Here is a 12724-nt window from a genome sequence, read left to right as displayed (position 1 = left end):
GAGTCCACATCATCTACAGCCACGCACAGCGCGATGACTTCAGAGGCTACTATCCTTACAGAATATCAGCATGACTCCTCTGTCTTTAGCATTTATTAAAGACAATTCTTCTAGGCTCCTCCCGGCAGTGACAGCAACAGCTTGCATCATCACCTGCTTCCCACTCTGCAAGGTGTGGGTGGCCTGGTAGCACATAAAAGGACTGCTCACTACCCCAACCCAGGGTTTTCTTTGTTTTCTCTCTCCCTTCTCACTCGTTCACTCTCACTCCTCTCCCCTCCCTCCCCCCACCCACCTCTCTGTTCCCACATGTTCCTGGACAGCCACTCTTCCTTTCTGTCCCTCTCTGTCCCATCATCCACCTCTAGCCCTTTCCCCACAATAAACTTTCCTTATATTAGGTCTGTCACATGGTGTGATTTCTCAGGGGGATGCCGAGGCATGGACCTGCGAGGTGCTCCTCTCACTTACTCCTGCTGCTCCCCATGTCGCTTTATATTTCATAACCATCATGACTTTATTAAACTTTTATTTCAGGACTGGGGATATAGCTCAGCTCACGAGAGTGCTTGACAAACATGCAAGAAAAACTGTGTTCAATCACCAGCAAGGACAATAACTGGTAATGTCGGTGTTCTGGAGGTAGAGACCGGAGGATTAAGAGGGTCAAGGTTAGAGCCTGCAGGATGGCTTAGTGGGTAGAGGCATTTACTGCCAAGCCTGTCCTCAGGAATCATGAAGTAGAGGAGAGAACTGACTTCTGAAAGCTTTCCTCTGACATCCATACAGGTCTCTCTCTCTCTCTCTCTCTCTCTCTCTCTCTCTCTCTCTCTCTCTCTCTCTCTCTCACACACACACACACACAGAGACAGAGAGAGGAATATGAATAAAAACATATACATCTGCACATATACACATACCTTCATATACACACATCTGAACACACACTGTATATGCACATATACATGCACATACACACAACACACAGACACAGAGGAATATGCATATAAACATATATATCTGCACATATACACATACCTGCATACGTACACATCTGCACACACATCTGTTATACACATATACCTGCACATAAACACACACACATACACCCACACGCACACACACACACACACACACATATATATATAAAATATACACTAACATACCAAAATAACTTTTTAAAAGATAGTTCAAGGTCACATTAGCTACATACTAATTTTGAGGCTAGCCCTAGCTGGGGCTTCTCCCCTTTAAGACAACATAAATTATTCAGCCAGATGGTGTCCCTGTTTGGTGTTTTAAAAGATAAATTCTGCTCCATCTTATCATTTATTTTAATGGCACTTTGGGGGACCAGCAGGATTATAGGGTAGACTCTCGATTGTGGCCTGTAGATACTTACTCCGTGGGTCCCCCAAGAGCCCAATTAGACTTCAAGAGATATTGAGGGAAAAGATATGAGGACCATAACTTACTGGTCTAACTCCTAGACTGGATAAGATGAAATCAGTTCACTAAATAATTCATCTTTAAGGCGAGGCAAGCATTCACGGCAAACTCTGGTGCCACTGCGCATGGGCTTCTCTTAACCGAGCGACAGATCTGTATCCGATGAACCTGATGAACACGGAACCAGGTAACGACTGCCAGGAAGTTCTGCCTGCCTCCCCATTGGCCGGTCTCTAGGGTTCTTCTTTCCATTGGGGACGAATCCAGTTCCCATTTGCCCAGCACACTAAGGGAAGAACTTCAAACTCTAAAGCACAGCCTTCCTGCCAGAAATGTGGGAAAGAACAAGATCCTCGAGGAAAATACGGAGAAAATAGACGGGGTATTTCCAGGTATTGTACGCTAGAGACATTTGATTGAGGAAATGCTGGGTTTCACTTGGAGGAGAGTGTCACCACTAGGAACACCCCTGCATGACATCATTTGCCACAAGGTGGCGCCACGGGTAGCTAGTTCCATACCTGCTCTTTGAGAGCAGCACCCCTGTATGCAGAAACATATACTGGGGACATGGGGTGCAGCCACAACTGTATAGGAACAGACTCAGCTCCATCCACTTCCCATAACCGTTAATGCAACCGTTTGCATAGCACTGTGTTTACCTGCAAGATTAGAAACACCCTGAGGGGAACAAGAATACCCTTGGCAGGGAATAAGGAGGCAAAGTTTAGAACAGAGGCAGAAGGAACACCCATTCAGAGCCTGCCCAACATGTGGCCCATACATATACAGCCACTAAACTAGATAAGATGGATGAAGCAAAGAAGTGCAGGCCGACAGGAACCGGATGTAGATCTCTCCTGAGAGACACAGCTGGAATACAGCAAATACATAGGCGAATGCCAGCAGCAAACCACTGAACTGAGATCGGGACTCCCGTTGAAGGATTCAGAGAAAGGACTGGAAGAGCTTGAAGGGGCTCGAGACCCCATATGAACAACAATGCCAACCAACCAGAGCTTCCAGGGACTAAGCCACTACCCAAAGACTATACATGGACTGACCCTGGGCTCCAACCTCATAGGTAGCAATGAATAGCCTAGTAAGGGCACCAGTGGAAGGGGAAGTCCTTGGTCCTGCCAAGGCTGAACCCCCAGTGAACGGGATTGCTGGGGGGAGGGTGGTAATGGGGGAGGATGGGGAGGGGAACACCCATATAGAAGGGGAGTGGGAGGGGTTAGGGGGATGTTGGCCTGGAAACCGGGAAGGGGAATAACAATCGAAATGTAAGTAAGAAATACTCAAGTTAATAAAGATTAAAAAAAAAAAGACAAAAAAAATCAAATAAAATAATCCAATATTTAAAAAAAAAAAGAAACACCCTGAGGCAGAGACTCCCTCTGTTTTTAGCAATTTGGACAGTGATTTTATTTTTTCAGTAATAGTCTAAAATATATGGCCAAATTTTAATCGAAAAACCACCATTTTGATGCCCATTTAGCATCTTCCATTAAATTATGAAGTTGTTTGACTCTCATCTATTTATTTATTATTATTGAATTGCGTGGACACTGTATCCAGCAAACATTCTTGTTTTGTGACAAATTGCTTCTGAAATTATTGGCGTGATAAACCAACTCGAGACAGAGGAGCTGGGACTAGGAGAACAGCACACATGAGAATCGTGTGCTACAGGTGTGGGCACAGGTACACCATGTGTGACCTCCTATAGCTGTCCATGAGGTGAACACAGCTCACAGTGCAGAGTATAACAAATGACCCTGTACTGGGTTTTGATAAGCTCCACTTGAGCCAGACTTAACATTAGAATGGTTTAAGCCTCCCCAGCAGTTTAAGTAGTGACATTTTTAATTTCAACTAAATTAAAGCAGAAAAGGTTTTAAAACAATAATTAATTTACACTAAACATTTCAAAGCCAGGATCTCAAGGTTCAGGGAAAATGGTCTTAAGAATATTGGGTACTCATTGTAATTACATCCCACAGTAAGGTGTTAACTTGTCCCCTTTACAGTGATGTAACAGTCCCATGCATCACTGTAAGTAGGCTAAGGAATGGGCACTTATCTGGTAAAATACTTTGATGTCAATGGAGATGTTTCTGGAAGAAATTAGCATTTGAAATGCCAGACGCAAAGACTTCTGGTGTGGGGAGGGTCAAGCCTGTCCATTAGGAGCTACAGTGGAGTGGAAACAAGGATACACTGAGTCTTTCTGCTTGACCTGGAAGAACCACCCTCTGCTGCTTCTGCCTCTCTGGTCATGTGAGTCCAAATGAGACCTATGCTTTCTGTCTCCCTGGTTCCTGGGGCTCGGACTGAAACAACACCTACCAGGACATCTGCCTGCAGACAGAATGGTAGGGTTTCTTAACCTGCCTAAGAGTGTGAAGTGATCTTTCAAGATAATTTTCTACATCTATCTCTCTTTCCATCCCTTGAATATGTTTCTTGAGGAACCTTGACAAGCAGAATAAGAAATTCAGTATTTTTGACTTCTGGAACTTCTGGAACAGAGGTAGGCAAAGGGCACACTGTCAGTTAATTTTCCAAATTTCCCTACATACAAAGTAGTCAAAAAGAGACTAGTAAATAAGCTGTCTGCAAAGGAATTCCTGGAACCAAGTGCAAGTGGAGTGCAAATGCTGGTTTTTGTTTTGTTTTGTTTCATTTTGTTTTCAAGACAGGGTTTCTGTGTAGCCCCAGCTGTCTTGGAACTAGCTTGATAGACAGACCAGGCTGGCCTTAAACTCAGAGATCTGCCTGGTTGTGCCTTCCAACTGCTAGGGTTAAAGACATGTACCACCACCACCCAGCTGAGTGGAAATATTCTACAATGCTACAGTGTAAAGGTTTCTGAGATGAGAGCTCTGGCCAGTTTGAAAGCTTATGCAAATTTCATGCCTCTAACTACACGCATGGGATGCTGGGGAACAAATACATCACTGCTCATCTGGCAAAGCGAGGAGGCTCCCATGTAATATTCTACCTAAGATATTTAATCCAGTCTGACTTTTTTTACTCTATTTTTAAATCTAAAGTCTCTCTGTGTTCCCTAATTTTACTGTTACATTTGATTTCTCTCTTTTTTTTTTGTTTTTTGCTTTTTGTTGTTGTTGTTGTTGTTGTTGTTGTTGTTGTTTTGTTTTGCCACAGATATGCCAAGTTTTCCTGTCCTCTGAGGGACTTGGAGAGACTTAATACACATTAATTTAATTACTGTCTTAAATTTTAATCATACAATAAAATACCTTTGATCACATTCTTTCCCTTTCCCCAGATCCTTCTAGATAATACACTAATTAAAAAAAAAAAAAACAAAAACCCAAAACTTTCAACAAACAAGGACAGACAGACAGATAGACAGGCCAGCAAGCTGTGTTCCAGCAAGATAGCAAGTGAAGACGAGTCATGGAATACACCCAAACCTGCAAGGACTGATTTTTAAAGACATAACTGTGACTTAAAAAAAAGAGCAACATAGAAATAAATCAGAAAAAAAAGGTGGCAAGGAGATGCTTTTCTCTTCCGTTCCACTGAGGTGATAAGACACCTGAGGAAGCAGAGAGTTTAGTACTCTGGCCCTAAGTTCTCTGCTTCACATCCCCTAGACCCTGCATGAAGGGAAAGAAAATGTCCCTAACTCATTGTGTGCATTGAAACGGCAGCTCTTTGCGGCTTCTCTCCATGAGATGGTATCAACTCTTCCACAGCCTTGAGTGTTCTTTGCCCAAACCCTCCACACAGCTCCACACAGGCTGAGACCAGGTTGACGTACCAGCGATGAAAGAATGCAGTCGAGTTTCTATAACCATGCTCGGCTATCGAGATATATCCATCAACACACAGCCCAGCCTAGAACTGAGAGCAAACCAGCCACCATCAACACAGGCCTCTGGAGATCAGAGGTAAGTGGAAAAGTCTCACTGAGATTACAGAACACCTTCCTGGGTGAGCCTAACCATACGTCTCATGAGCTGAACCATCGTTTATTGGTGAGATTTGATGGCTGCCGTTCACCATCATCATGGGATAATGGCTGTCATAGGCACTGAACACACTGAGAGTGTGTGGGCTCTTTGCCTCTACGGGAAATCTGTTCCGTTAACAAGAGCTTCAGATTAATCAAGTTAATTGAGTTTTATAGTCAGCACCCAGGTTTCAGTGGGTTTTAACTATTGACATGGGGAAGCCATTTGACGAGTCTGTCTGCTCAAATAGCAAACAGACATCAAGGGCAACTATGTCATTTAAATTAGTGAGAATGTCAATGTCAGAGAATAAGGTGATGGGTAAATACAGAAACGAAGCTCTTCTGGTTGTCTCTCCCCTTTCCAGAAACAACTCAGTAAAGTCACTGGAAACTAATGGTGTCCTTAGGAATTATTAATGTGAGTGATATTTCATAGTAGATGAGATATTTAAAACACTAGTTTCTGTTCTCTTTTTTAATAATACATGATGGGAGAATCTTCTAATTCTCGGTGAGCTGCTAACTTTAGGGTTCAATACGATTCTTGACACTGTTTTGCACTTGAGAGCTTCAGAAACAAATTATATCTGATACCAGACTGTATATAAATATAATATATTTATTGTATATTGTCTTGTATATTTATATATTATATGTATACTGTATATAAAACACAATAAAACAGATAGTACCGATGGTAATTTTAGAGTTTGTGGTGTTTGCATGAGAAGGACATTTGCGTGCCCAGTTCTTAGTTGGTGCAACTGTTTGGGAAGGATTAGGAACTGTGTCTCTGGGGGCGGGCTTTGAGATATCAAAAGCCTATGCCACTCCAGCTCTCTCAGTCTGTCTCTGTCTTTCTCTGCTTTAGATTTGCCCAGCAGTTACAAGCTCTCAGATACTTCTCTAGCACCCTGCCGGCCTGCCAGCTGCCATTCTTCCAACCCTGAGGAGCATGGACTCCAATCCTCTAGAACCATCCGTCTCTACGTTGTAGAGACATTTTCTTTTCTAAGTTGTCTTAGTTAACAGCAATACACATAAAAGACTAACTATATATAGCATATATACTTATATATGTATATATTAATATAATACATATATATAACTAAATAAAAATACATATATCAATAGAAAACTAAGAGTCTAGTGATGAGAGCGGATTTGAGAGAGTAACCAGATAAATCTCAGCATCACCAAGTTCTGAAAACGAAGGTACAATAGGCTTCACAGATATACTTAAAACATCCATTTTCCCTAGCAATAGGTTTTGATTTGTACAGGAAATTGAAAAATAGATAATCATACGTACATGCAAGAAAGGAGAGATAATGAGTAAATGGAGACTAGATTAGTGTACAGGAGAGATAGTTTCAGGAAATACATAGATTTATCAGAATATATATCATCTTACAGCTAGCTTTCATCACATACATTCAAAGATCAGATTCCATTAGTGAACACAGCCAAACATCAAAGTCATTTTGTGTTAAAATTACTTTTATTCAGGATGAAAAATACAGTATGTAACAGATTAGATGACAGTCTGTGATTAGATTTTTTTTTTTAACCACATATTTCAAATGAACAATACACTTATTTCTCATCATGGTTACTGTAATATATTTCTTCTTATTCATTACTCAGAAGGTTACAATGTAGTGTTTTGTGTAGCTTTTTCTGTAATAGCGGGTAGAGATCATTTTTGCATACAAACACAGGCAGGAAATAAAAGAATACACGACTCCTCAAAGCAAGAACAAGAAAGACACCAAATCTACAACTTGGGGTTCTGAGTTCAGGGAGTTTTTTTTTTTTGTTGATGATGTTTAAACAGGTGCTTTCCTGGGTATGAAATGGTCTGATGAAAGCCCTAGCCTTTGCACACTGCGGCATATAAAGCTATGTCCAACACGATGGAGGAGGATGGTTCTGAGGTAGAAAGGTGATCATGGCTCTCCTCTTATATAAAACAATTCTCTTCGTCTCAAAATATCTATGCTGCAAATAGACACCCTTGTCCCCCCAACCCACCCAACCGATCCTAAAAGAATAGCGATTTCTAACTTTCAGCCTCCTTCTGGCCAGATCCCAGTGAAAGAGAACATAAAGTTAGCATGTCCTGATGTTTTAAAAGCATATATGTTTGAATCAAAACATATTACCTTTACTTTTATTTTTGGTTTCTCTAAAATTGGTAATTAAATGTTAAATTAAAAGAAAAGGAAAGGCAAAACAAGTAAATATCTAGTGAACGCGCTCAGAAGTAGAGGGAAAGATACAATCATCCAAGCATTAGTTTCATTCTTGAGAAGCAGTGGTGTGGACTTGTGATTGACATCCTTCCCAGATGTGCTGCTGGTCAAGTGAGGGGGGGTCATGACGTCTGACTGACTGCTCCAGAGTGTCAAATGAGACAGTCACTAAGTATCTGTCTGCTTTCGTAAAGGAAACGACCAGAGCTTTCAAAGCTTACAGAGAACTTGAAAAAAAATACAAAAACAACAATAAAAGTCTACTCAAAGGAAACTGAAGACCATGATGTGCTCTGGTCTCACAATGGGCAAAGTCTGCTGTGTGTTCTATAATGAAAACCAAGGTTGCAAGTACTGGGAGGGGTTGTTTCTAACAACTATGTTTTCTAGGTCGAAATGAAAATATGCTTAAATGGCAAGCCTTGGTAAAATAATTTTTTGAGACTATTGCAATGCATTCTTCTTTATTATAGAGATTGCAAGATGAAATAAATAAAGATGTCAAGATCTACTTACAAAAAAAAAAAAAAAAGAAATGAAAACAGGAGAAAATAAACCCTAGCAGCTTACCATTTAAGTCCACAGTATTTTTAGTGTAGTGATCCAGTGGTTATTAAAGGACTGTGTACGACGTTGACTCAAGTTAAATAGTATAGTCAGAATTGCTGCCTACTCCACACAGATAAAACATTTGATTCAAATATATGAACTTAAGGATTTGGCCAAATTATAGAAACAAATACATAGAATCTATTTGGTTGTGTGGCTGATGAATTTATAAATAAACCAAAGCATAACGATAAAACAGTCGAATAATAAATGAAGTTATACAAGGTTAATATGAACAGCAGAAGGAATGTAATAATGTGAAGTGGTCTAGTTCTTATGCAATTTTTCTCTCAGTTATTAAAAAGACAGTTTCATATTAGAAAGCCCCCACCCACTTTCCCATGGCTGCGTGTATTATACAAATCAGTGACAAATGCTTTACCACCTCCAAATACTTCTCTGTTCATTAATTTACAGTTGCATAGAAAGGGGAGAAGGAAACAATAATATACGTTATTATAAAAACAAAGCATCCTTTTCTCTTTGGATAGTCGGTGTTTGATTCCCTCAGTAGAACACCTGGTCAGCACTCAACGGCAAGTGTCTGGGAGCCACGGAGCGTCAGGTTGAATGGGGTTGGCATTTGCAGAAGAGGGCAATACTGAAGGTCGGGAAACGGTGGTTGGCTGGATAAATGCTTCAAATTGCCTGTGGCAAGGGAAAGCACCAAGGTCAGAACAACATTTGCATAAGGACATTTAGGGAAAGAAAATTTGACAGTTCTTCAGGGGAAAATAAGGGCTTCTTTCAGAACTAACCAAAACTTTATATGATTGTGTTCAAAGGGAACCCTCCCCCCACTTCCCACGTGACTTCTGCTCCCTAGGATGAGGACATTTCGTTCACCCTGAAGTCACATGGTCAGCTATTAATTACTGTAGTCAATTCCAACAGAAAGGCAGAGGGCAGAGGTGTCCAGATGTCTTTTTTTAATTGCCCAGGCTAGAAACCCAGGTAAAATTGAGAGGTCTTAGCTTCTTGGGAAAGGTAGGTATGATATATGTGTTAGGCTACCAAGAGATACCCAACTCTTCCTGGGAAAATAGGAGAAGTCTCCCAGAGAGGGACTCCTGCCGTAGAGAGGAGACGGAATTGTAATCCAAGGAGTCCACTAAATGGAAAATGCCCAGGTATCTCAATACAGGCCACAATAAGGAAGTGACATCACAGTTTCCATGGGGGAAGGTAAGCAATTCATCTTTTAAAACTACTGAAGTTAGACATAGTTTTAAAAACTACTCCAAAATGGAATAACCTAAAAAAAACAAAAGAAAACAAAACCACCCTTGCCTCATGGAATTGTGTGAGCAATTTGGGGACTCCCAGTAAAAATTCCCTGCCTACCCTTGCTTCTCATTCTGTGGAAGACCTTGACATGAAATCCTGCTTTCCTGGACTTGGAGGGAATCCATAAACTAGTTGCTGGCACAGTTCCCCAAGTGGCTTTCCTCCTCTCAGATCTACTGGAAGTCATTTGAGTCTTGCTTCCAGCCTATTCTCATCAAACTTGCTTTTGCATTGGACATTTTGCTGTTCCAAAGGAGACCAAACCCAGCCAGTGCTCACTGGTTTGAAGCTACTGGATACTGAGGTGAGCCCCTCCTGGAGAAGCAGATATGGAAGCTGTCTCAGGCATATGGTCTAATTTTTTTCTAGACTGGGGGTCATTGCAACCACAGCTAAAGTATTTTGAAAACATAGACAGAGAAGGCTAAGTTCCACGTGGGAAGGGACTGTGTTATACATTCATATCATTAGCTAAAGCTTTGGTGCTAACTTACTGCTGAAAAGACAAATTATTTTCATGTATTCTCTTAATTAGAGTGTGGATGCATTTTTTTTTCTTTTTTCTTTTTTTCGGAGCTGGGGACCGAACCCAGGGCCTTGTGCTCGCTAGGCAAGCACTTTACCACTGAGCTAAATCCCCAACCCCTGCATTTATTAAGTAGGTGTACCACAGCTCTCTTTTTTAGGCAGAATTATAAAAAAGTGGAATTTTGAAAGTCTAAATGTATATAATTCTAGAAATAAAAGCATGGCACAATCATCCAGGAGAAAATGGATACTTTTTACAACTTTTTGCCTTGACCCAGGATATGGAAAACTCCACAGGAAAAGAACAGAAGGTAGAGGATGGAAACTAGAGAGGAAGGAGACGCCTATAAGGAGGAATGAGTTTACTGTACCCTCCAGGTTGCTATATGGTCAGGAACAATATAGTTCTTCAACTCAATTTCTTCAAATCTAAGACCAAAGGGGAAGGTCTTCAAGTTCACTCTCTGCTTTAAACCCTGAGCTTTGTGTTTGAGGGTTAATGAGAAGATCCCATCTCCCTCCCTGACCTGTATCTCTACTGCCATGACCTCAGGAGCCATGGGAACTGAACCCTTAGTCTTCCTCTCAGTTCTATCACATGCTCCTATTTCCCATTTGCCCTCCCATCCCCTCTGCTCTGTACCATACTGAGATCTGCACACTCCTCAGGGTGTTTCCATTCCTGGTCCTCACTAGTTCTTCAATCTCCCCTGCTGTGCTCTCTGCGTCACCTGATCCATCACCAACGAAACCCACACTTTCTACTCTAACTGGAACACGTCCTTCCCTGATGACTAGAATCAGCATCCAGGCCTTAAAGACAGATTCTGGATAACCTTAAGATACCTATAACTCTTCCCTCGGTGCTCCTTCATATAACCATGGGCCTCTTACCAAGTCCCACAGAAGATTTCAGGGTCAATGTCATTGTTTTCTCCCTAAAATGCTCATTTGAATTTCACATCATTAGAGTCCAGCGAGCCACTGTGCAGTTCTCTGTGGGACCCTAAACCATGTCCATTCATCTCTCAGAGAGCGAATATCTCAATGTCACCCATGCTGAGGCTATTTGTAAGGCTTCAGGGTTTCAACATCCATGAGGATGATTCTGCCAATACTTTGGCCTCTCTGTTAAGGATCCCACCCATGCACACAAATGTCCAAACCGAACCATATCTTTACTTGCATCCTGCTAATACTTCATTTTCTGTTATCACACATTCTGATGATCATTCTTTAATTTTAGCTTACTTGTGCTAGGATGGTGATACCCACCCTCTGTATAAGACATAGATATAAGTATAAGACATAGATCGTTGCCTCTCTTCTCCCAATGATTGTCCAGAACATGTCCGTCCTTCTCTCACAACTAAACTCAAGACTCTGAGTCAGTTCTTTAAAAAATCACTTCTTTGATCTTTCTCTTAAACTATTATACTGAACTGGCTTAACACAGTCAACTTTCCAAAAATCAGTTACTACAAAACTAGTCAACTGTGGTGTTTTTGCTTATGAACTTGAATGTGGCTATAGGTCAACATAGTCATTGAGATGTGTGGCATACAAAGCCGTGTTCCCTAACAACTACCTTGGTCATACTCTGTTTTGGAGTGTGACTACCTGCACGAGAGCACACCTTCCCATCTCTCCTTATACCTCTGATGGTCCTTCTACCACCTCATTTCCTTTTAAAATCCTTGCTTCCAATGGACCAAGACAATGGGTGTCATCAGAAGATGCTAACCCTATCTACTGTGTCACGGTCTGCTTTACAGATACCTGTCTTCTAGCCAAGACCCCAGTCCCACCTGCCAATAAGATGAGACAGTGTTCACTGTTTTCAAAGGACTCATACATCCATACAAGAAAATGTTTCCTAAAGATCTGTTTTGGCCCCGTGGTATATTCTAACTAATGGTTCTTTGCAAGGAACAAGACAAAACTGAAAGCTAGTGGGTTACAGCTTCCAGAAAAGCTCAATGGAATTTGTAAACAAAAAAATGGCAACTCTATTTTCATTGGAGTAATGATCTCGGCATTAACCTTGTGGTACCAGGGTCAACATCAGTGCTCTGTGACAAACATGGGAGATTCGAGGTCAGACAGATCTACACAGAGAGACTTGCACAGTAGAGAGCAAGGAATGAGAACCAAGATCCAACAGGGGTACTTTGGGTGCCTCACAGAATCTGGTTTGGGAACCCCACGGCCCCACCCAACATCTTCAAAGCAACGATCGGTTGAACAGAATCAAGTAACTCTTAAACATCAAGCAGTTTTGCTCATTTATGTGGAGAACGAAGTAAGACTAAATCAATAGCGGGTAATGTGCTTACGCCAGGATGGGATCATGAGAGTGAAGTCGATCGAGCCATTAACTCTTACCTGTGGCCTGCTGGGGACATTTGCTGAAAAAGAAAATAGAAGAAATCAATTGAGGACTTTACTATTGCTTTGTGCCCTCCCTTCTCATGCATTCAAATATGTAAAATGCTGTTCAGAGAGAGAGAGAGAGAGAGAGAGAGAGAGAGAGAGAGAGAGAGAGAGAGAGCTCTACCCTCACAGGGATGCTAGCAGCAAGTAGGGGCAGCCACCCTGGCCCTCT

General features: G+C 41.5%; 1 long non-coding RNA gene across 1 annotated transcript; it reads right to left on the bottom strand.

Moving 5' to 3' along the window:
• Window positions 1–6919: 6919 nt before the first annotated feature.
• On the bottom strand, window positions 6920–12648 carry LOC116893016. Its single transcript, XR_004386991.1, has 2 exons — window positions 12505–12648; window positions 6920–8952 (listed from the first exon to the last, which is right to left on the bottom strand). It is a non-coding gene; the product is annotated as an uncharacterized LOC116893016 (long non-coding RNA).
• Window positions 12649–12724: the final 76 nt, after the last annotated feature.

Source organism: Rattus rattus, chromosome 2, assembly GCF_011064425.1.
Source record: "Rattus rattus isolate New Zealand chromosome 2, Rrattus_CSIRO_v1, whole genome shotgun sequence".
In the NCBI taxonomy this organism is placed as follows: Eukaryota; Metazoa; Chordata; class Mammalia; order Rodentia; family Muridae; genus Rattus; species Rattus rattus.
The sequence above is the reverse complement of the archived record's forward strand: the minus strand, read 5'-3'. Positions and strand labels throughout refer to the sequence as shown.